Raw genomic sequence first — 24499 nt, 5'->3', positions numbered from 1 at the left:
ATCTAAGAGCTTCAAAATCCAAATTGGAATGGCCTCATAGGTTCACAAAAATAAGACCAGTCAAGTCACTGATTTACATAGTTGCTATCACTTGTTGAATCATCTTTAGTCTTTAGAATATCATGTGTTTAGTTTTCTTAAAAGAAGTCAAACAACAGGAGATACATAGCAGAATTATAACACACATAAGGATTATAACAAAAAAATTGTGTACCAGAGCAACAACAACAAAACAACTGTTCTACTGAGGAGTCAACTAAAAACATAATAAAAAAAATTAACACCCAGATTTTCTTTAGAGTCTTGTAGCCAGGAAATACTTCAGAATTTAGTCTGAGTTGTAGGAAAATAATAAAAACTCAAAAATAATAGTCAGGGCTGTAATCTAATAACAAGTATGCTATAGTTTTCTTCTAAAACATATTTTTTTCTCTCTCCAATTTTCCATTTCTACCAAAGATAAATAGTAGTAGGACCAATTTAATTGCAAAATAAGTTTTAGTATTATACTTGGCCTGATCATTGCATAAACATTCACAAGAACAGTGACTGGTCATGCAGGCTCTTTTAAGTTGGCTTTGCTGGAAATTTTTCATTAGAAGACTCATATTAGACTATTAAAATTATCTCAAGGCTAGGAAGGGAAGCCAAAGAGTCACCATAAAATGGTACTTACAATACCTGTACAAATTGAGTGAATTTCTCTCTTCTTGTAGTCCCCAAATATCTTGAGTTTCCTGAACCTGTCAGAAAGTGATATTTATTATTTACTACAAGGTCTGGAACCTTGTAAGGAAACTGTGTACACTAGGTTCCAGGCCATTCTTTCCATGTGGCTTTAATTTCTCAAAGCAGACTGGTTATATCTGAAAATACACTGTTCCAGACAAAACATTGGTAAAACCACCGATGTCTCCAATGTGTTCTGTTAGAAAAGAAAGCATCTTTTTATTGAAATTATGAAATAAACTATATTGCCATAAAATAAGAATGCTCATGAATAGTTTTCAAATTTTGGAGAAACCACATAGAAGGAAGGGTAACTGTTTCAGTTTTGTTCACAAAATTATACTATACCCAATTGCTGTAAGCTATAAATGGCTAAAAAAACTGTTTTCTTGACTCTGAAAAGCAAAATTTAGAAAGAATCAACAATGTTTCAAACAAAAATGCCATAAAAATAATTTTAATTCTCTATCAGCTTAGTCCCATGTAAGTAATTATTTTTCTGCTTAACGTTGGGTTCGCTGCAGGAACGAAAAACCAAACACCGCATGTTCTCACTTGTAAGTGGGAGCTGATTTATGAGAATACATGGATACATGGGAGAAAACAACATACATTGGGCACCTGTGAGGAGGAGTGTGAGGGGAGGGAGAACATCAGGAAGAATAGGTAATGGATGCTGGGCTTAATACCTGGATGATGGAATGATTTGTACAGTAAGCCAACGTGGCACATGTTTACCTATGTAACAAACTTGCACATCCTGCACATGTGCCCCTGAACTTAAAACAAAAATTGGAAAAAAAAAATGTTAGGTTGGCAATCTTCATGAACACATCAGTTTTTGTTAGAGTTCTAGAAGTTTTTACTTAGTTCAATGGTATTATCTCTAAAGTTATCAGAAACCTGTACTCAAGAGTACTTGTCAGGATCCTCTTCCATGAATTTCCTTTCAGAAGAAACCAATTTTAGACAGCAGTTGATCATAAACTACTTTTTGAGAAGAATCAAAGTAAAACAATAACTGTCCATGAATGACAAAAACTTTGAATTGTCATGGTTTATATTAGTCTGTTTTCATACTGCTATGAAGAAATACCCAAAACTGGGTACTTTATAAAGAAAAAAGGTTTAATTGACTCACAGTTCCACATGGCTGGGGATGAGAGGTGACAGCCTGCTGGCAGCCCTTAACAGCCCTCACTCGCTCTCGGCGCCTCCTCTCCCTGGGCTCCCACTTTGGCGGCACTTGAGGAGCCCTTCAGCCCGCCGCCGCACTGTGGGCGCCCCTTTCTGGGCTGGCCAAGGCCGGAGCCGGCTCCCTCAGTTTGCAGGGAGGTGTGGAAGGAGACGCGCCAGCGGCAACCGGGGCTGTGCGCGGCGCTTGCAGGCCAGCTGGAGTTCCGGGTGGGCGTGGGCTTGGCGGGCCCCGCACTCTGAGCAGCCGGCTGGCCCTGCCGCCCCGGGCAATGAGGAGCTTAGCACCGGGGCCAGTGGCTGCGGAGGGTGTGCTGGGTCTCCCAGCAGTGCCGGCCCACCGGCGCTGCGCTCGATTTCTCGCGGGGCCTTAGCTGCCTTCCAGCGGGGCAGGGCTCGGGAACTGCAGCCCGCCATGCCTGAGCCTCCCCCCGCCTCCCTGGGCTCCTGTGCAGCCGGAGCCTCCCCGACGAGTGCCGCCCCCTGCTCCACCGCGCCCAGTCCCATCTACCACCCAAGGGCTGAGGAGTGTGGGCGCACGGCGTGGGACTGGCAGGCAGCTCCACCTGCAGCCCCAGTGCGAGATCCACTGGGTGAAGCCAGCTGGGCTCCTGACTCTGGTGGGGACTTGGAGAACCTTTATATCTAGCTAGGGGATTGTAAATACACCAATCGGCACTCTGTATCTAGCTCAAGGTTTGTAAACACACCAATCAGCACCCTGTGTCTAGCTCAGGGTTTGTGAATGCACCAATTGACACTCTGTATCTAGCTAATCTAGTGGGGAGGTGGAGAACCTTTGTGTCTAGCTCAGGGATTGTAAACGCACCAATCAGCACCCTATCAAAACAGACCACTCGGCTCTCTGTAAAATGGACCAATCAGCAGGATGTGGGTGGGGCCAGATAAAAGAATAAAAGCAGGCTGCCCGAGCCAGCAGTGGCAACCTGCTGGTGTTGCCTTCCTCCCTGTGGAAGCTTTGTTCTTTCGCTCTTTGCAATAAATCTTGCTGCTGCTCACTCTTTGAGTCCACACTGCCTTTATGAGCTGTAACACTCACCACAAAGGTCTGCAGCTTCACTCCTGAAGCCAGCGAGACCACGAACCCACTGGGAGGAATGAACAACTCCAGACGTGCTGCCTTAAGAGATGTAACACTCAGCATGAAGGTCTGCAGCCTCACTCCTGAGCCAGCGAGACCACAAATCCCACCAGAAGGAAGAAACTCGGAACACATCCGAACATCAGAAGGAACAAACTCTGGACACGCCACCTTTAAGAACTGTAACACTCACCGCGAGGGTCCGCGGCTTCATTCTTGAAGTCAGTGAGATCAAGAACCCACCAATTCCGGACACAGGGAGGCCTCACAATCATGGCTGAAGGTGAAGGAGGAGCAAAGGCATGTCTTACATGGTGGCAGGCAAGAGCATGTGCAGGAGAACTGCCCTTTATAAAACCATTAGATCTCCTGCTACTTATTCACTATCATGAGAACAGCCTGGGAAAGATCCACCACCATGATTCAATTACCTCCCGCTGGGTCCCTCCCATGACATGGCTGGATTATGGGAGCTATAATTCAGGATAAGATTTTGGTGGGGACACATCCCAACCATATCATGGTTAAATATGCAATTGACAAAAAATTGGCTATTTTTTGTAGTATACAACAGTTTAACATAATCATAATTATGACTGATAATGTATTCCAAGATATAATTTTAGGCATCTTTTGATCACACATTTTGAATTTTGAATCACACATTAATAACACATTTATACAAATATAATTCTAAGAAACTTAAACATAATTTCTTATTTGACATTTCTTTCTGTATGAAAGAAGTTTAATATGTCTCTCTTGGATTTCCAGAGTTTTTATTAATTATCTTCATCAGTTTGGGTCAGAAAGATAACTTCAGAATTTAAAATGTAATTTTAAGAATGTCAAATATTAAAGGTGTAAAAACCTTAATATTAAAATAAAAAAGGTTTAAAACACATAGTAAATTAGGATCACAGTGTTCTCAGACTGAAATGAGGGTCATGCTACTTATTCTTGTTGCCAAATAATGAGACACAGATGAAATGGGAAAGAAGAGAGTTTGTTTCTGTAACCAGGTACAGGGAGAAGGCCAGGAAAATAGCACCAGACCAGCTCAAAATTACAAAGTTGTACAGAGCTTACGTACCTTTGGAGACATATGTCTAAGTGTAAGTGTGCATTCATCTAAAGACGTAAGTGATTAACTTCTAATCCATAACTAAGTTCTGAGTCCTGAAGACCTTCCTCTGCCACCTCAGTAAATTTACTTAATCTAGATGGGTCCAGGTGCCAGGGATGATTACCTGTATCTTGTCTCCTGCTAAATCATGGAGGTCTGGGGAGGTCCTTTACATCCCCAATAAAGTTTGTTGGCGGAAGTCTGGGGAATTTCTTCAGACCCCCAATAATACTTGTTTAATCCTAAACAGGTCCTGTTAAGAATTTCTTCATTATCTTGTCATGCTTCAAGGCTGAGGAAAGGCATAGGCAAAACTCTTGGTGGGCTTTTGTTACATTCCAGCCTTTGTATAAGGGCACTGGCTCTATCAGCTTCTAATATTTAACTTAACCATTCAATCAGTGCTGAAAGAGTTGTCATGGAGGCCTGCCTGTTCAGCTGTTAGTCAGACCTGGCCTGCCACAACAGGTCACTGTAAAATAATAGTCATTTATTTAGCCAATATACTAATTCAAAGATTAAGATTTCAAACAGCAAAAATTTTACTATTTGATAGAGAGGAGACTCAGTTCCCAATCAAGAGACCTAATAATGACAGCATGAAATAAACTCTTCCCTTTTTTTCTGTAGTTTACTCAAGAGGTAAACAAATCTTATCTCTCATTAATACTACATAAAATCTTGTTCAAAGGAAAAAAAAGAAAATTTACTTTTACATTACTGTATTACCAATACTAAAGCTAATTTTAATAAAACCTCAATACCAAATTCATCCAGTCTCAGTCAACTTTGACCATATAAGATTTCCATAAATGTTTTATAACCTCTTACAATTTTCTATTAAGGAACAGATCAGTGCTCTGAGAAAATTGTTGTTCTGACACAGGAGCCCAGACTCTGGCCCTAAATTAATGTGTTTTTTATATTAATGCTCAATTTTTAGAAAAACCTTATAAATAATTTTCTTCTAATTTTAGCCAATTCAATCACAGACAAAATTCCTTTCATGAGCTTAATCTTCTACAAACCTTATATAACTGGCTTTAACCTCCAATTTTATCCTATTATACCTTTTTAAAAATATTGCCATTCTATCATAGAATAAAAATGTACTTTCCTTTATCCCTTATCATTTTGACCACACAAAGTTCTTTTTTCTGCCAAGCAAACACACACAAAAATCACTATCTCCTTTCATCTTATTTTACCAAAAATATATTTGACTTTCTTCATATACCTTGTATATTGAGTTGTATCTCATATATCTACTAGTCTTAATTACATATATAAATGTGATAGGAAAATAAATCTTGGAGCCCCCAAATCACTAAGCTAAAGGGAAAAGTCATGCTGGAAACAGCTTAGGGCAAATCTGCCTCCCATTCTATTCAAAGCCACCCCTCTGCTCACTGAGATAAATGCATAACTGATTGCCTCATTTGGAGAGGCTAATCAGAAACTCAAAAGAATGCAACCATCCCATCAACCTATGACCTGGAAGCTCCCTCCTTGCTTCGAGTTGTCTCACTTTTCCAGACTGTGCCAAAGCACATCTTACACATATTGATTAATGTCTCATGTCTCCCTAAAATATATAAAACCAAGCTGTGCCCCTACCACTTTGGGCACATGTTGGCAGGACTCCCTAAGGCTGTGTCCCAGGCACATGTCCTCAACCTTACCAACATAAACTTTCTAAATTAACTGAGACCTGTCTCAGATTTTTGGGGTTCACATTAACTATAATTTTAACTATTATAAACTCTAATTTTCTGGGAAAAATCTAGGAAATAAGTAATTTGGAACTGTTTTATATGAGTATTTGTAGTTGAAAACCATTTCAAAATTTTTAGAAAAATGTTTCTTTTTTTGTTTATTAAGAAATATAAATATGTTTCTCTTTTCTATACCATATGAGCAACTCAGACACTTTATGATTACATATTACTTAATTTAACATAATATGACTTTAATATTAAGTTACTGAATATGATTTCTAAACAGTGGATATTTTATTTATAAACATTTATTCCATTTATATTTGTTTAATTCATTCATTCTTAACAATTATACCTGAATTGCTCATTAAATTAAGCTAGTCTTCATCTCAAGTTTTTTTGATAGTCATTTTAAGAGTATGTGAATGTTATTAATAGGTAGTTACCATTTAAGCAAGAACTCTATAGGTAAATGCATGGGTATTTTGCTGATCAGAATACACTACTGTTTTCATCAAACCAGCAATATTAAACAAGTCTTATTTATGAAAGATGACCCAAGTCATGTGAACTAAATAGCATTTGAGTTAGTTTCTGTTTTTCTAATAAAATATTTGATTTATGTGCTTTCTTTTTCTTCAAGCCAGTTAATTAGATTCATATAATTTTGTAGTTACATATAATATACACATGATTCATATAAACATATTGTGAAAGAAAAATAAACCTTGGGACCCCAAACTCACTAAGCCAAAGGGAAAAATCAAGCTGGGAAGTGGGTCATGCAAACCTGCCTCCCATTTTGGCTCCCAAATAAGATGGCTACAAAGATGAAACGCTACATATTTCCCTCACATATTTCTCACAAGGAAATTCTTTGTGGGCCCCAAGATCTTTACCATAAAGCATTTCTGTTAAAGTTCACCATGGCAATGTAAATTGATAGCTTATCTTTACAGGTGCAGGGACATAGGACAGAACTCAATGTCATACCTCCACCTGAGACAAATGCATATCTGATTGTTTCCTCTGCCCTATTATCTTCCTTATGTTGTATAAAAATGCAGATTCACTGAGCCAGAAAAAGGCATGAATGACTAATTTTTCTACCTCCCTCTCACATGAAAACTGTGTACTTTTCAATATCCCAAACTTTCCCCTTTAAATATAGAAACCCTCAAAATCATCTTTGGAGAAAGGCATAGATCTGTCTCCTGGGCATGCATCTTCAACTTTGGCAAATAAACCTAAAATGATTGAGACTCGTCTGGGTCATTATTCTTGATTGACAATGTAGACTTACAGATACACAGACAGAAGATTTGATAGCTTTATAAGGTACTTCATTGGCCAGTTTTCAAAGAGTTTCTCTTCTGCCTTTAGACTACCAAGCCGTAAACAATTGTTAGCTAGGTGACCATAAATTCACCCCTCCGAAGACATGAATGTTAGGTGAAAATTTACATCCCAAAGGCACAGAACTTAGACCTATACAATATTATTTGCTGAGTCAAAGAAAGGCATAGATAAAGGCCTAGTCAAGCCAAGATTCTAGGAAAAGTATCTTAAATAAAGGTAAAGTTTGTTATGCAATGTGTTCCTCAACTTAAATGTTTCTAGCAGTTTAGTTACAGTAAGGGAGATGCCCTTACAAATGGAGATTTAATTTATAGATATAAATTTCTTTTACAAAGCATTTCAAAACAGCCAGCTAAATGCCAAAAAGCCATATTTTGGAGACTTACCTGGGTAGATAGTTGGTCTTTTCGATTTAGCTTGTTTTTTTATGAGTTTACTGACTTCAGAGTGGAGCCTTTTAATGAATAGGGGAAAGAGCTCATTCTCATGGTCCAGGGCCAGGGCCTAATATTTAATATGTGAAAAGCAGGCACAGCTGGAAGGCAACACATCTAGATCTTTAAAAATCAAGGATTCCGCTTGTGAAAGAAAAATAAATCTCCCCAAAATCACTAAGCCAAAGAGAAAAGTGAAGCTGAGAAGTGTATCCAGCAAACCTGTCTCCCATTCTATTCCTAAATAAGATAGCTACAAAGATTTAAAAAAAAAAAAAAAGAAAGAAAGAAAAAGCTACTTACCTTTCTCACAATTTGCCCACAAGGAAATTCTTTGTGGACAAAGGAAAGGCAGAACTCAAAGTCATCTCTCTGCTCACAGGAGACAAATGCATATCTGATTGCTTTCTTTGCTCTGTTGTTTCACTAAGCCAGACATGTGACTATTCCTGTAAATTGTGCATTCAGTGAAAGGCTGATTAGAAACTTAAAAAAAAAGTAACACTTTATCTTTTATCTACCTATGACCTGGAAGTCTTCTCTCTGCTTTGAGTTGTCCCACCTTTCTGGACCAAACCAATGTACACTATACATATATTGATTGATGTTTCATGTCTCCCTAAAATGTATATAACCAAACTGTGTCCTGACCACCTTGAGCACATGCCTTCAGGATGTCCTGAGGCTGTGTCATGGGCACATCCTCAAACTTGGCAAAATAAACTTTCTTATTCATTTATTTATTTTCTTTCAATAGGTTTTTAGGGAAACAGGTGGTGTTTGGTTACATGAATAAGTTCTTTAGTGGTGATTTCTGAGATTTTGGTGCACCCATCACCTGAGTAGTATACACTGTACCCAATTCATGGTCTTTTATCCCTCAGCCCCCTCCCACCATTTCCCCAAGTCCCCAAAGTCCATTGTATTATTCATATGCCTTTGCATTCTCATAGCTTAGCTCCCACGTGATAACATACACTATCTGATTTTCCATTCCTGAGTTACTTCACTTAGAATAATGGTCTCCAATATTATTCAGGTTACTGCAAATGCCATTATTTAATTCCTTTTTAGGGCTGAGTAGTGTTCCATGGTATATATATACCACAATTTCTTTATCCACTCATTGATTGATGGGTATTTGGGCTGGTTCCATATTTTTGCAATTGTGCATTGTGTTGCTATAAACATGCATGTTCACATATCTTTTTGTATAATGACTTATTTTCCTCTGGATAGATACCCAGTTGTGGAATTGCTGGATCAAATGGTAGTTCTACATTTACTTCTTTAAGAAATCTCTGCACTGTTTTCCCTAGTGGTTCTACTAGTTTACATTCCCACCAGCAGAGTAAGAGTCTTCCCTTTTCACCACATCCATGCCAACATCTATTATTTTTTATTTTCATTTTTTGATTTTCTCATGGTTTCAGGTCTTAGATTTAAGTCTTTGATCCATCTTGAGTTGACTTTTGTATAATATGAGAGATGAGGATCCAGTTTCAATTTTTCTACATGTGGCTTGTTAATTATCCCAGCACCATTTGTTGAATAGGGTGTCCTTTCCCCACTTTATTTTTTTGTTTGTTTTGTCAAAGATCAGTTGGCTGTAAGTATTTGGCTTTATTTCTGGGTTATCTATTCTGTACCCTTCATCCATGTGCATATTTTTATACCAGTATTTTATACTTGTTTTGGTGACTATAGCATGGTAGTATAGTTTGAAGTCAAGTAATGCGATGCCTCCAGATTTGTTCTTTTTGCTTAGTCTTGCTTTGGCTATGCGGGCTCTTTTTTTTTGTTCCATATAAGTTTTAGAATTGTTTTGTCTCATTCTGTGATGGATGATGTTGATATTTTGATGAAAAGTGCATATAATTTGTAGATTGCTTTTGGCAGTATGGTTATTATCACAATATTGATTCTACCCATTCATGAGCATGGGATGTGTTTCCATTTGTTTGTGTTGTCTATGATTTCTGTCAGCAGCGTTTTGTAGTTTTCCTTCTACAGGTCTTTCACCTCTTTGGTTAGGTATATTTCTAAGTATTTTATCTTTTTTTTTTTTGCAGCTATTGTAAAAGGGGTTGAGTTCTTGATTTGATTATCAGGTTGATCACTGTTGATGTATAGCAGAGCACTGATTTGTGTACATTAACTCTGTATCCTGAAATTTTGCTGAATTCATTTATCAGTTCTAGGAGCTTTTTGTAAAGAGTCTTTAGGGTTTTCTAGGTATGCAGTCATATTATCAGCAAACACTGACAGTTTGACTTCCTCTTTACTGATTTAGATGTCCTTTATTTTTTCTCTTGTCTAATTCCTCTGGACCACCTATGTTCATTCAAGGCCTCCTGGCACTATAATCAGCAGGTGATGAAGCCACCATATTCGTGTCCTTCTCTTCAGAGTGATAAGTTCCCCCAAGCCCCAGGTGTGTCCAGAGATGCTGTCTGTGAGACAAGGATTAGAGCTAAACTCAGTAATTTGCCTGATGCTGCATTCTACTTTAGCTAGGCTGGCACTCAAACCACAATACAATGTGCTTCTTGCTCTTCCCTCCCCTTTTCCCAGGCAGAGGAGCCTCTCCCCGTGCCCACCACCACCACTGGCCCATAGAGGGTTCTGCTAGGATATTGCCAATGTTCACTTGAAGCCCAAGTTTTCTTCTGTCAGTTTGTGATGAAGGCTACCAGGTGTGGGACACACTATTCAGGGCAGTGGGCTTCCTTTTGGCCCAGGGAAGAGGTCCAAATGCTGTTCAAGAGCCACTTCCTGGAATCAGGGACCCCCCAAGAGCCTTCTTGTTGTTCTACCTCACTGTGGCCAAGCTGATACCTAAGGTGCAAGACAAAGTCCCCTTTATTTTTCCCTCCACTTTTCTCATACAGATGGAGTCCTTCACCACAGCTACCACAGCTGGAAATGTGTTGGTTTTTCTCTGAAGCCAGTATGTCTCAGAGTCCAAGGTCCATAGTGTACTACCTGGATATCACCGTTGGTTATTCAGGGCCCGAGAGCCTTTTAGTTAGCAGGTGATAAATCCTGCCAGGACTGGGTCCTTCCCTTCAAAGCAAGGGTTTCCTTTTGGCAGAAGGTGTGTCTAGATATGTCTCTGAGCTAGGGCCTGGAATGTGGACCTCACAACTCTGCCTGGTGCCCTATTCTACTGTGGCCGCATTGGTATCCAAGATATAAGATGAAGTCCTCTTTACATTTCACTCTCTTCTCATTAAGAAGGAAGCATTTACTTTCATTGCTGTGAGTTGTGCAGCCTGGGGTTGTGGGAGGAGTGGTGCAAGCCCTCCCTTAGCCACCCTGTCTCATGTGTCTGTAGGTCACATACCACCCTAGTCCCCTGGCTCTGAGCCCATCTCAGCACTACAAGTTACCTGTGAATTGCCATCCTTGTGTCCTAGACTGCCTTTCAAGTTTACCTAGGACACCAGAGCACTTTGTCCAGCAGTGGCAAGACTCACCAAGAAACTCAGGTTCTGACCACTGGAATAGACAATTCCCCTCTGGCTAGGGCTGGTCCAAATACTCCCTACCTGTGGAGGCACTGGCTGAGCCCAGCACAGGTTTTCTATTCGCTATTACAGGGTAGCCCTGAGTTCAAAGTAAAGTCCTCCAGTCATTGCACTCTCACTTCCCCAGGTACACAGATGCTTTCTTTGTGCTGCAAGGCTGCTGCTGGGGAATAGGGAAGTGCTTGCATCAATGACTCAATATTGTCTCTCCTATTCTCTTCAATGCCTCTTTCAGTAATATGAAGTTAAAACCAGGCACTGTGATGGCTCACCTGATTTTGGTTCTTGTGACAGTGCTTTTCTTTGTGCAGATAGTTGTTAAAATTTGGTATTCCTGTGATGGGGGTGGAAATGAAGAGTGTAGGCTTCTATTCTGCCATCTTGCTCTGTCCCTGGATGTCTTCTTAAGGAAGAAGTCCCAGTTATAGAAGTATGACTCACCATAATTTAGATTATTCCTTTGAATGGCCAAAAAGACCTAACATGAGGAATTTTGGTCAGTCAAAAGAAAGTTTAGATTCATCATTTGATTCAAGTTTCAGAATCTGGCCAGTTTTAAAGATTATAAATTTTGCTTAAGCCACAAATATCCACTTCCTCTTTTAAGGGAGAGAATCTATTTTTCTCCCTGACCAAGATTTGAATGAGAGAAAAGGTTATACAAACTCTAATGAGTAATTCAACGCAAAACCTTAACATCAGAGAAAAGTGAAAATCACAACTCTGCAATCTCTAGAGAATAACAAACAAAATTTATGCCTTAAAGTAGACTTCAATTCCAAACTTGTCAAGTTAGGAATGTGTATGGCTCAAATAAAGTCTGAATTCTCAGCAAAGCTAGAAAGATGCAGATCCTGAGAGGGGCCTGCCCAGTGATCCCTGTTGACATTGGCGAGGTCAGGTCAATGAAAGTCATTCATGATGGTACCAAGGCTTCAATTGTCAGTGAAGTGATACGGATTGCTGGAGCCCCACTTTGGGTCCCATAGGCATCACCAAAATGTCAATCTTAAATAATGAAATTCAAAAATATGATTAAGTACAGAGTTTATTTGAGCCCAAAGCTTGAGCATGGCCACCTGGGAGCATAGATTCAAGATTCTCTAAGTACACACTCCAATTAGCATCAGTTACAAGTGTTTTTTTAAGAAAAAAAGAAGAGGCAGTTTCTGAGTTCTCTAGCAATAATTCACATTAAAGTGACATAAGCTATTGGTTAGCAGTACATTGTTCTTTTTTGCACAAATTCCAGAAACATGAAGATAATGGATTAGGCAGCTACTCAGAAACAAAATGCTTTCAAACAATTGCCCCTGGGCTTGGTTGCGTAAGGGGATTAGGGAGTGACTGAAGTCCCATACTCATGTCTCCCTGGGCTTGATAAATTTTTAATACCTCACATTGCTCAGATTGCTTTTTCTTTTCTCCCAGCTGGGCCATAGTGCCCAAATATTATGTCAAAGATTAATCTGGATGTTTCTGTGAGGATGTTTAAGGATGATATTAACATTTAAGTCATTGGACTTTGAGTAGATTGCCTTTAATAATGTGGCTGGGTTTATCTCATCAGTTGAACGGCTGAATAGAATAAAAGACTGACCTCATACAAGAAAGATCTAGTTCTGCCAGCAAAGGACTTTTGGACTTGCACTTCACTATTGACTCTCCTTGGCCTTCAGCCTGAGTGCCTTTGGGCTTGAACTACAACATTGGCTCTTCCCTAGATCTCCAGTCTGCTGGCCCACTCTGAAGATTTTGGACATTCCCGCTTCCATAATTGCATGAGTCAATTCTTCAAAATAAATCTTTTTTTTCCTATATATATAAATATCCTATTTATTCTGTTCCTCTGAAAAACTCTAGTACAAGGAGCTATTTCACATTTTAATGTTGGCTCAGGCTAAGGATGCATCAAACTTAAGAGTCTTATAGGAGAAGAGAAGCTTACATTTTGGTCAAGACAAGTTAAAAATTATTTTGTTTCCATTGATCAGTGGAGACAAACAGTTCAGCAAATAATGTATGTGAGAAAATTGAGAATTTGGATGATCTATCTGGCCATGCCCTGGGTAAGCAAGGGCATTATGTAGAAGTCTTATCTAAGTTTCTAAGTCACATTGGGAAATGTGAGTGTTTGCAGTAAATCCTTTACAGGAATACAAAGAATAAGAGGATTTATTTAACTGTTAATATTTTGCAAGAGCACATGCCTTAGGTAAATTTAATATTATAATTATTTAAATGAATTAGGCATAAATATTTTATAACTGGCATACATAATTAAGTAGGGCAAATCATTGAGAAATGTAGGAATTAATTTTATATTATTAATGATATTGTTATTTATGTTATATTTATGTTACTGTTATATTTTAATCTTATTATCAGTAATGCCATTGTTCCTTTTAAACAATTCTGATTAAAGTGTGCTATAGTGAATGCAGCATGTATTCTGGGAAACTTGAATTTAAAACCCCCATTTACTTATTGTGCAAAATGGGCATAGTTTTATAAAAGTAAAAATACACTTACTACCTATCTCACATTTTTACGGCACTACATACTATCATGTATGTGCAAGTCCTTGGAAATAATATATCCTCAATAAATGGTAGTGTTTTTCCCATTTCATTCCTTTTACTTCCCTCCATGAGGCAAATATAATCCATGAGTAACACATGATAAAGATTGAGCATAAAATCTATAACTGGTATGAAGGGAAAGTTAACTGGGCTAAAAATTAGACTTTAAGAATCCTAGCTCCCAATAAACATACCCACAAAGGACACTACTAAAACTAAAATAGATTTGGCCTCAAAATAACAGTGTCAGTAAGAGTTTAATTATTATTTTCTTCATCACTTTTATTCTTCAGCACTATAAGATGGATAAACCCTAAAGGTATTATCTAAGTAATAAAAGTTTAAGAATCCAGACACAAAAGACTATCTGAAATGTTCAGAATAGATTAATTTATATGCATAGAAAGTAGATTAGTGTTTTCCCAGAGACAAGGAGAAGAAAAAATGGTAAGAGCTGCTAATGAGGAGTAACTGCTATGGGTACAGTGTTTCTATTCAGAGTGATGATAATGTTCTGAAACCAGATAGTATTTATGGCTGCACAACTTTGTGTATATACTAAAAATGACTGAGTTGTACTCTTTAGAATGGTGGATTTATGGCATATGAATTATATCTCAATAAAGAAAAAGAAGAGTGAAGTGAGCACTGGACTTCATCATGAACCTCTGCACAAGGTCTGCCCCAGTAAACCCTGGCTCCAAGCCTGCCTCAGCACCAGGCTGAATCCTGTGGCCCCATGTCAAGGCCTGTCTCTGTGATTCTGAGCTCCATTAGATCCAGGGCCTAGGCCTGCTCCAGAAAACCTAGTATCCAGTTGCACATCAGCAGACCCAAAGTCCAGGCCCACTCTATAGACCCTGGCACTGAATCATCCCCCATGAACCCAGGATCTAGGCCCACCTCAATGGACTCCAGCACGAGGCTGGCACCTGTGGACCCAGGATCCAGATCCAGGCTTCAGGTCAGCCTGCCTCAGCAGACATAAAGATCAATGAAGCAGAATAGAGAGCCCAGAAATATATCTGCATATTTATGGTCACTTGATCTTTAATAAAGGTGCCAAAACAAATAATAAGGAAAGGGAAGTCTTTTCAATAAATTGTGTCAAGGAAACTGAATATCCACATGGGGAAAAAAGAAATAAGACCCTTATCTCCCACAAGAACAAAAATCAACTTAAAGCTATTAAAAACTTAAAACTTGAAAATGTAAAACTACTAGAAAAAAATATAGAAAAAAGCATCTTGACATTGGCCTGGGCAATAAATTTTTTGAATATAATGCTAAAAGTACAGGCAACAAAAACAAAAATAAACAAATGGGATTTTATCAAACCAAAGTGTTTCTGCACAGCAAAGGAAACAATCAACAGAGTGAAGAAACAACCTACAAAATGGGATAAAATTTGCAGACCATATATCTGCAGGGGTTAATATTCAAAATATTAAGAAACTCAAGTCAAAAGCAAGAAAACAAATTACCCAATTTTTAAAAAAATGAGTGAACGATCTGAATAGACTTTTCTCAAAAGAAAACATAAATTGCCAACAGGCATTAGAAAAAAATGCTCAACATTACTAATCATCACAGTAATGCAAATCAAAACCACAATGAGGTATTACCTAACACCTGTTAGAGTCACTATTATCACAACGACAAAAGATAGTGTGTTGGCAAGGATGTGGGGAAAAGCAAACTCTGTACACTGTTGGTAGCAATGCAAATTAGTACAGTCATCATGGAAAAACAAAGTGGGAATTTCTCAAAAAATTAGAAATAGAACTTAGATATTGATAGGATTTGGCTGTGCCCCCACCCAAATCTCATCTTGAATTGTAGTTCCCATTATCCCCATGTGTCATGGGAGGAAACTGATGGGAAGTAATTGGATCATGGAGACTGTTTGCCCCATGCTGTTCTCATGATAATGAGTGAGTCTCTTAAAATCTGATTGTTTTATAAGCATCTGGAATTTCCTCTGCTTGTGCTCATTCTCTCTCCTGCCATCCTGTGAAGAGGTGCCTTCTGCTATGATTCTAAGTTTCCTGAGGCCTCTTCAGCCATGTGGAACTGTGAGTCAATTAAACCACTTTTCTTGATAAATTACCCAGTCTCAAGTATTTCTCCATAGCAGTGTGAGAATGAACTAATACAGTAACTTGGTACTGATAGTGGATTACTGCTATAAAGATACCTGAAAATGTGGAAGTGACTTTGGAACTGGGTAACAGGCAGAGATTGAAATGGTTTAGAGGGCTCAGAAGACAGGAAAATGTGGAAAAGTATCAGGGGAACCAGCCCCCAATATTTCAGCATAGGCTCTTTTCTATTTTCCCTAAGTGTCAGCTAGTCTGAGAAAGAAAGAGTACAAAGAGAGAAATTTTACAGCTGAGCCTCCAGGGGTAACATCACATATCGGCAGGTTCTGTGATGCCCACCTGAGCCACAAAACCAGCAATTTTTCATTAGGGATTTCAAAAGGGGAGGGGGTGTACGAATAGAGAGTAGGTCACAGGGATCACATGCTTCAGAGGGCAATAAAAGATCAAAAGGCAGAGGGTGAAATTAGAATTACTGATGAGGTTCCATGTCCCGCTGGGCATGCATTGTCTTGATAAACATCTTAACAGGAAACAGGGTTCAAGAACAGACAGCCGGTCTGACAAGAATTCACCAGGCTGGAATTTCCCAATCCTGGTAACCCTGAGGGCACTGCAGGAGACCAGGGCTTATTTCATCCCTTATCTTCAACCACATAAGACAGACACTCCCAGAATGGCCATTCATAAACCTACCCCTGGGAATGCATTCCTTCCCCAGGGTTATTCTTTGCTGGGAAAAGAATTCAGTGATATTTCTCCTACTCACTTTCTGCAAGAAGAAAAATATGGCTCTATTCTGCCTGACCCTGCAGGCAGTCAGACCTTAAGGTTATCTTCCCTTGTTCCCTGAAGATCGCTGTTGTTCTGTTCCTTTTCAGGGTGCCCTGATTTCACATTCGTCAAACACACATGTTTTACAAACAATTTGTACAGTTAGACAATCACAGGATCCTGAGGTGACAATACATCCTCAGCTTGTGAAGATGATGGGATTAAGAGATTAAACTAAAGACAGGCATAGGAAATTATAAGAGTATTGATTGGCGAAGTGATAAATGTCCATGAAATCTTCACAATTTATGTTCAGAGATTGCAATAAAAACAGGCATAAGAAATTATAAAAGTATTAATTTTGGGAACTGATAAATGTCCATGAAATATTCGCAATTTATGTTCTTCTGCTGCAGCTTCAGCTGGTCCCTCCATTCGGGATCCCTGACTTCTCACAACAGATAAGTTAGGAACTTCCTAAAGACTTGTTGAATGGCTTTGATCTAAATGCTGATAGTGATATGGACAATGAAGTCCAGGCTGAGGTGGTCTTAGATGGAGATAAGAAACTTGTTGGGAACTGGAGTAAGGGGCACTCTTGCTATGTTTTAGCAAAGAGACTGGTGGCATTTTGCCCCTGCCCTGAGGTCTTTGGAACATTGAACTTGTGAGAAATGATTTAGGTATCTGGCAGAAAAAAATTGTAAAGCAGCAAAGCATTCAAGAGGAAACAGAGCATAAAATTTTGGAAAATATGAAACCTAACAATGCAATAGAAAAGAAAAACCCATTTTCTGGGGTGAAATTCAAGCCTGCTTCAGATATTTGCGTAAGTAACAAGGAGTCACATGTTAATCACCAAGACAATGCGAAAATGTCTTCAAGGCATGTCAGAGACCTTCACAGCATCACCACCAATCACAGGCCTAGAGGCCTAGAAGGGAAAGATGGTTTCATGTGCTGGGCCCAGGGCTCACCTGCTCTATGCAGCCTCAGGACATGGTGCCCTGTGTCCCAGCTGTTTCAGCTCCAGCTGTGGCTAAAAGGGTCCAAGATACAGCTCAGGCCATTACTTCAGAGGGTGCAATCCCCAAGCCTTGACAGCTTTCATATGGTGTTGGACCTGCAGGTGCATAGAAGTCAAGAACTGAGGTTGGGGACCCACCGCCTAGATTTTAGAGAATGTATGGAAATGCCTGTATGCCCAGGCAGAATTTTGCTGCAAGTGTGAAGCCCTCATGGAGAACTTCTGCTAGGGCTGTGCAGAAGGGAAATACTGGTTTGGCACCCCTACACAGAGGACCCACTGGAGCACTGCCTAGTGGAGCTATAATAAGCAGAAACCAGAATGATAGATTCACCAAGAGCTTGTACTGTGTGCCTGGAAAAGCTGCAGCCACTCAATGCTAGCCCATGAAAGCAGCCTAGAGGGGGGCTGTATACTGCAAAGCCACAGAGTCAGATCTGTCCTTGGGAGCCCACCTCTTGCATCAGTGGGAACTAGATCTGAGACGTGGAGTTAAAGGATATCATTTTGGAGCTTTAAGATTTAATAATTGCCCTGTTGAATTTCGGACTTCCATGGGGCCTGTAGTTCCTTTGTTACGGCCAATTTCTCTCACTTGAAATGGATGTATTTACCCAAAGTTGGTATCCCCATTGTATCTTGGAAGGAACTAACTTGTGTTTGATTTTACCAGCTCATAGGCAGAAAAGACTTGCCTTGTTTCAGATAGACTTTGAACTTGGACTTCTGAGTTAATGCTGGAATGAGTTAACACTTTAGGAGACTGTTGGGAAAGCATGATTGTGTTTTGAAATGTGAGGACATGAGATTTGGGAGGGGCCAGGGGAAGAATGATACAGTTTGGGTCCCCATGCAAATCTCATCTTGAATTGTAGGTGCCATAATATCCACATGTGATGGGAGGGACCCAGTGGGAGGTAATTTAATTATGGGAGTAGTTTCCCCCATGCTGTTCTCATGATAATGAGTGAGTCTCATGAGATCTGATGGTTTTATAAGCATCTGGTATTTGCCATGCTTGCACTCATTCTCTCTCCTGCCAACCTGTAAAGAGGTGACTTCCACCATGATTGAAAGTTTCCTGAGGACTACCTGGCCATGTGAAACTGTGAGTCAATTAAACCTGTTTTCTTTATAAATTACCCAATCTCAGGTATTTCTTTATGGCAGCATGAGAAAAAACTAATAAACATATAATCCAGCAATCATACTATTGGATATATATCCAAAAGTAATAAAATCAGAATGTTGAAGAGATACCTGTACTCTCCTATTTATTGCAGCACTAGTCACAATAGCCAAGACATAAAATCAACTTGTGTTCATTGATGGATGAATAAGAAAGATGTGATACACACACACACATACACATATGCATATATACACACACATATGATTGAGCCATGAAAAGAGGTAATCTTGTCATTTGTGACAATATGAATGAACCTGAATGGCATCGTACTCATGAAATAAACTAGGCATAGAAGGAAATTTAATACTCCATGGTCCCATTTACATATGGAATCTAAAAAAAGAAAAAAACTCATAGGAATAGAGAGTAGAATGGTGATTACCAGAGGCTGGGGACAGGATGAAGAATTGGGAGATATTGGTCAAAAGATACAAAATTTCAGTTGGATAGGAGGAATAAATTCAAGAGATATATTGTCTTACATAGTGGCTATAGTTAATAACACTTTATTGCATACTTGAAAATTGCTAAGAGTGTAGATTTTATGTATTCTTACCACAAGCAAATTGTAAGTATGTGAGGTAATGCATATATTAATGAACTTGATTTAGCCATTTTGCAATATATACATAAAACATCATATTATAAAACATGAATACATACACTTTTATTTGTCAAACAATTTAAAAATCTGATACAGGACTGTAATACAAAATATAGAAAGATCACTTTAAAATTTAATAGTAAGAAAACAAACAACTCAATAAAATAATGGGCCAGAGGGCATAACAGGCTTCTCACCAAAGAAGGTATAAAGATGGCAATAAGCATGTAAAGAGATGCTTCACATTATGCCATTAGGGGAAATAAAATTAAAATGAGATATCACTACACATCTTTTAGAATGGCCGAAATGCATAAAACTGACAATACCAAATAATGGCAAGGATGTAGAACCATAGATACTCTCATTCACTCTTAACATAGGTTGCAGCGATAAAGTTTCTTACTATCTACTCAAAGATTTGGAAACTTATGTCCACACAAATCCTACACATGGATGTTTATAGCAGCTTTATTAATAATGGCCAAAACTCAAAAACAACTAAGATGTTGTTCAGTATGTGAATGGATAAGTAAACTGTGGTCTCCCCAGACAATGGAATATTATTTGGCACTAAAAGTAAATGAGCTATCAAACTATGAAAAGACATAGGGAAAACTTAATGCATATTGCTAAGTGAAAGAAGCCAATCTGAAAAGGCAATATAATGTATATAACTATATACTCAAAAGTACATATACTGTATCATTCCAACTACATGACATTCCGTAAATGGCAAAATTATGGAGGCATTAAAAAGTTCTGTGGCTTCCAGAATTTGAGGGGAAAGGGGGTAAACAAGCAGAGCACAGAAAATTTTTACAGCAGTGAAACTATACTGTGTGATGCTATAATGGTGTATCCATGCCATTATACATTTGTCCAAACCCACAGAATATACAAGAGCAAAAGTGAACCTTTATGTAAACTATGGATTCTGAGTGACGCTAATGTGTCAATGCAGGTTTATCAATTGTAACAAATGTACCACTCTGGTGGGGAATTTGGTAATTGGGAGGCTCTGCATGTGTGAGGAGGAGTACATGAAAAATATCTGTACCTTCCTTTCAATTTTGCTGTGAGTCTAAAATTGCTCTTAAATATAAAAATATTTTTAATTTTTTCAAAGCACACAATATTTTTTCATATATATTATACATTAATACATATTTCAAAAAGTGACTGCAGAATGATAAAACAAAATCTTTAATATATGTTTATATAGGGAAAGTGGGAGACAGGTAGAAAGAAACTTTGACAGAAAGATAAAACCTAAATATCTGTTTATGTCCCTTGTTTTTCAGGTTTGGATTTTGGGCTATGAGTTTTACAAAATTAAAACAAAATTAGATGAAAAAGTAGAGAATCATAAAGTGAATAATAAACAGTAACAAATGAACCTAATTAAATATCAAGTGGTGGCATAATCATACTGGAAAGAAGTACTTTAAGTGACATTTAAATATATTTTTAATTAAAAACTTTTGCTCCATGAAATACATTGAGTTAAAAACAAAAATCTGGCCAGATGCAGTGACACAAGCCTATAATCCCAGAACTTTGGAAGGCTGAGGCATTAGGATTGCTTGAGTCCAGCAGTTCAAGGCTAGGTTGGACAACATAGTGTGAACCAGTCTCTTTTTAAAATACTAATAGTAAATTATAAATTATAATAAATAATAAATAATTGAAAAGCCAAGTCGCAGACAGGGAGAAAATACCTGCAAATCATGTATTTGACAAATGACTTATATCCCGAATATTTTTAAAAACTCTCAAAATTTAATAGTAAAAAGTAAATAGCCCAATTAAAGGCATCACAAGGAAAATTACTTTCTGAAAATGGTTGGATCCTCATAAATGTCCCATTATTTTCTAACGAAAACCAGTAACCTATGGTTGACAAGGTTTCTTGGAATTTACCCCCACCATTCGTGTGTTCTTTTTTTTTTTTTTTTTTTTTTTCTATAGAGTTAGGCTAGGGTTTTGTTTTCTTTGTTTGTTCTCTTCCCTGCCTTTCTCACATTGGCTGTTTTTCTTCTCTCCTCTTCTTCTCTCCTCGGCCTTTACAATGAGTGATTTTTTTTTTCAGGATTCTTGCCATTCTAACCCAGTTAGGTTTGTGGAGAATAGCCTTCAAGTGTGTGCCCATTCCCCTTACGTCTGTCAAATTGTTCTATACTCTTGCCAGCACAGACCTGACTGTTACCATTTGTTAGAAATTTTAGCTGAAATCCTAATGATACTCAACTGCATCTGCCCCAAGTAAGAAAGTACTTGTGCCCTGTCTACCTTTGCCTGAGTTTCCTAGGACTTTGGGTTTGTTGGTTGTCCTGTGACCTCAGCTTTCTTATGGGATCAAGAAAAGTTGTGAATTTCGAGTTTGTCCAGCTTTTTTGTTGATATTTCAATGGCACAAGTGATGTTCTTCCATGGTTTTTATATCCCAAGTGGAAATCAGAAGTTCCATTTTTTTCAGTTTCAGTCTTGATTATTCTAGAACAAAAGAGATCTTTAAAACTCAACTGTTTGTGAAAAATGATTTCTTATTTTCAACAAATGCAAACTCAGTATCCTTATAATTTGAGGGTTCTGATAAAATAATTATTTTTATTAAAATGGTGGCACTGTATTATTGATTACAATAGAATTTTCTCTAGACTTAGTTTTTCAGGTGGCAATATGAACTAAAACTAAATCAATAGTTGTGTTTCACTGGGAGAAGGTGATAAAGCAAATCTATCACTCCAAATATCACTCTAAATATCCTTTATTTATTGAATGCCAGGCACTGTGCAAGGTACTTTATGTGTGGTATGCCATTTAATCTGCACAGCAGTTCATAAATTAGGACCTATTGTTATTTTGCAGATAAGTTTATGAGGCTCAGGGAAGTCATATGGCTTGTTCTTAGCTGTAGAGACAGTAAATGGAAAAGCCTAAAATCAAATGTAGTTCTACCTGGTTCCTGTCTGCTTTTTATTTATCCTCTCTACTATGTTATATTGCTTTTCTTCACGAGCTCAGATAATTTAATCTCCAATCTCCTCTATTCCTGCTTGGTAAGAAATCTAACATCAAGAGCTTCTGCACAGCAAAAGAAACTACCATCAGAGTGAACAGGCAACCTACAAAATGGGAGAAAATTTTCACAACCTACTCATCTGACAAAGGGCTAATATCCAGAATCTACAATGAACTCCAACAAATTTACAAGAAAAAAACAAACAACCCCATCAAAAAGTGGGCGAAGGACATGAACAGACACTTCTCAAAAGAAGACATTTATGCAGCCAAAAAACACATGAAAAAATGCTCACCATCACTGGCCATCAGAGAAATGCAAATCAAAACCACAATGAGATACCATCTCACACCAGTTAGAATGGCAATCATTAAAAAGTCAGGAAACAACAGGTGCTGGAGAGGATGTGGAGAAATAGGAACACTTTTACACTGTTGGTGGGACTGTAAACTAGTTCAACCCTTGTGGAAGTCAGTGTGGCGATTCCTCAGGGATCTAGAACTAGAAATTCCATTTGACCCAGCCATCCCATTACTGGGTATATACCCAAAGGACTATAAATCATGCTGCTATAAAGACACATGCACACGTATGTTTATTGCGGCATTATTCACAATAGCAAAGACTTGGAACCAACCCAAATGTCCTACAATGATAGACTGGATTAAGAAAATGTGGCACATATACACCATGGAATACTATGCAGCCATAAAAAATGATGAGTTCACGTCCTTTGTAGGGACATGGATGAAATTGGAAATCATCATTCTCAGTAAACTATCGCAAGAACAAAAAACCAAACACCGCATATTCTCACTCATAGGTGGGAATTGAACAATGAGAACACATGGACACAGGAAGGGGAACATCACACTCTGGGGACTGTTGTGGGGTGGGGGGAGGGGGGAGGGATAGCATTGGGAGATATACCTAATGCTAGATGACGAGTTGGTGGGTGCAGCGCACCAGCATGGCACATGTATACATATGTAACTTACCTGCACATTGCGCACATGTACCATAAAACCTAAAGTATAATAATAATAATAATAATAATAATAAAAGAAAAAAAAAAAGAAAAATCAAAAAAATAAATAAATAAATAAATAAATAAAAATAAAAGGAAGTGACATGATAGAAAAAAAAAAAAACAAATTAAAAAAAAAAAAATAAAAAAATAAACATATGTGGCACATTCTCTCTCTCTCTCTCTCGCTTTCTCACTCCTCCTCCACCATGGTAAGACATGCCTGCTTTCCCTTCAACTTCCACCATGATTATAAGTTTCCTGAGACCTCCTAGCTATGCTTCCTGTATAGCCTGCAGAACTGTGAGCCAATTAAACCTCTTTTCTTCATAAAAAAAAAAAAAAAAAAAAAAAAAAAAAAAAAAAAAAGAAACCCATAATAGGAGAAGAAAAAAAAAAAAAAAAAAAAAAAGAAATCTAACATTTCTTAGAAATGACAGGAGGCACAATGGAGATGCAGAGAGCTAAGTAAGGACTCTTCTGTGCTGGCAGTGCTGATTCTGGGGTTTTTAGAGGAAGAGTTTGACTTTTGACAGCTTTCTTTAGGTGAGCTGGCAAGGATAGATCTTTGCAAATGAGAACTTTGCAACATAATATTCATATGACAACTCACTTACTATACAGATGACTGGATTCCCCCAAGAACAGGAGGCAGTTTAGACTAGCCACAAACTGAAGAGTGGCACAACAACCATTATAGTGTCTGAGTCCAGCTGCTAAACCTGGAGAGGTTAAGGCCACATTAATATCTGCCGAGTAAATCTCTCTGTTTATAAATCTGTGTGGCAATCTATTCTTATCTCTTCCCTTTAAGTGAGGGATAGGGGTTACCATGGCCATAACTGAAAACATATTGGCATATCCAGCTGATTTAGAAACTAAACAAACATGTTGCTGCCCTTAGAGTAAGGGCAGCCTCTGGTTCTACTGATAGGCCCTTTCACTTGAACAGTGTTTCAGTGGGACCTACAGTC

Source organism: Pongo pygmaeus, chromosome X (genome assembly GCF_028885625.2).
Source record: "Pongo pygmaeus isolate AG05252 chromosome X, NHGRI_mPonPyg2-v2.0_pri, whole genome shotgun sequence".
In the NCBI taxonomy this organism is placed as follows: Eukaryota; Metazoa; Chordata; class Mammalia; order Primates; family Hominidae; genus Pongo; species Pongo pygmaeus.
This window is presented reverse-complemented; position numbering follows the sequence as displayed.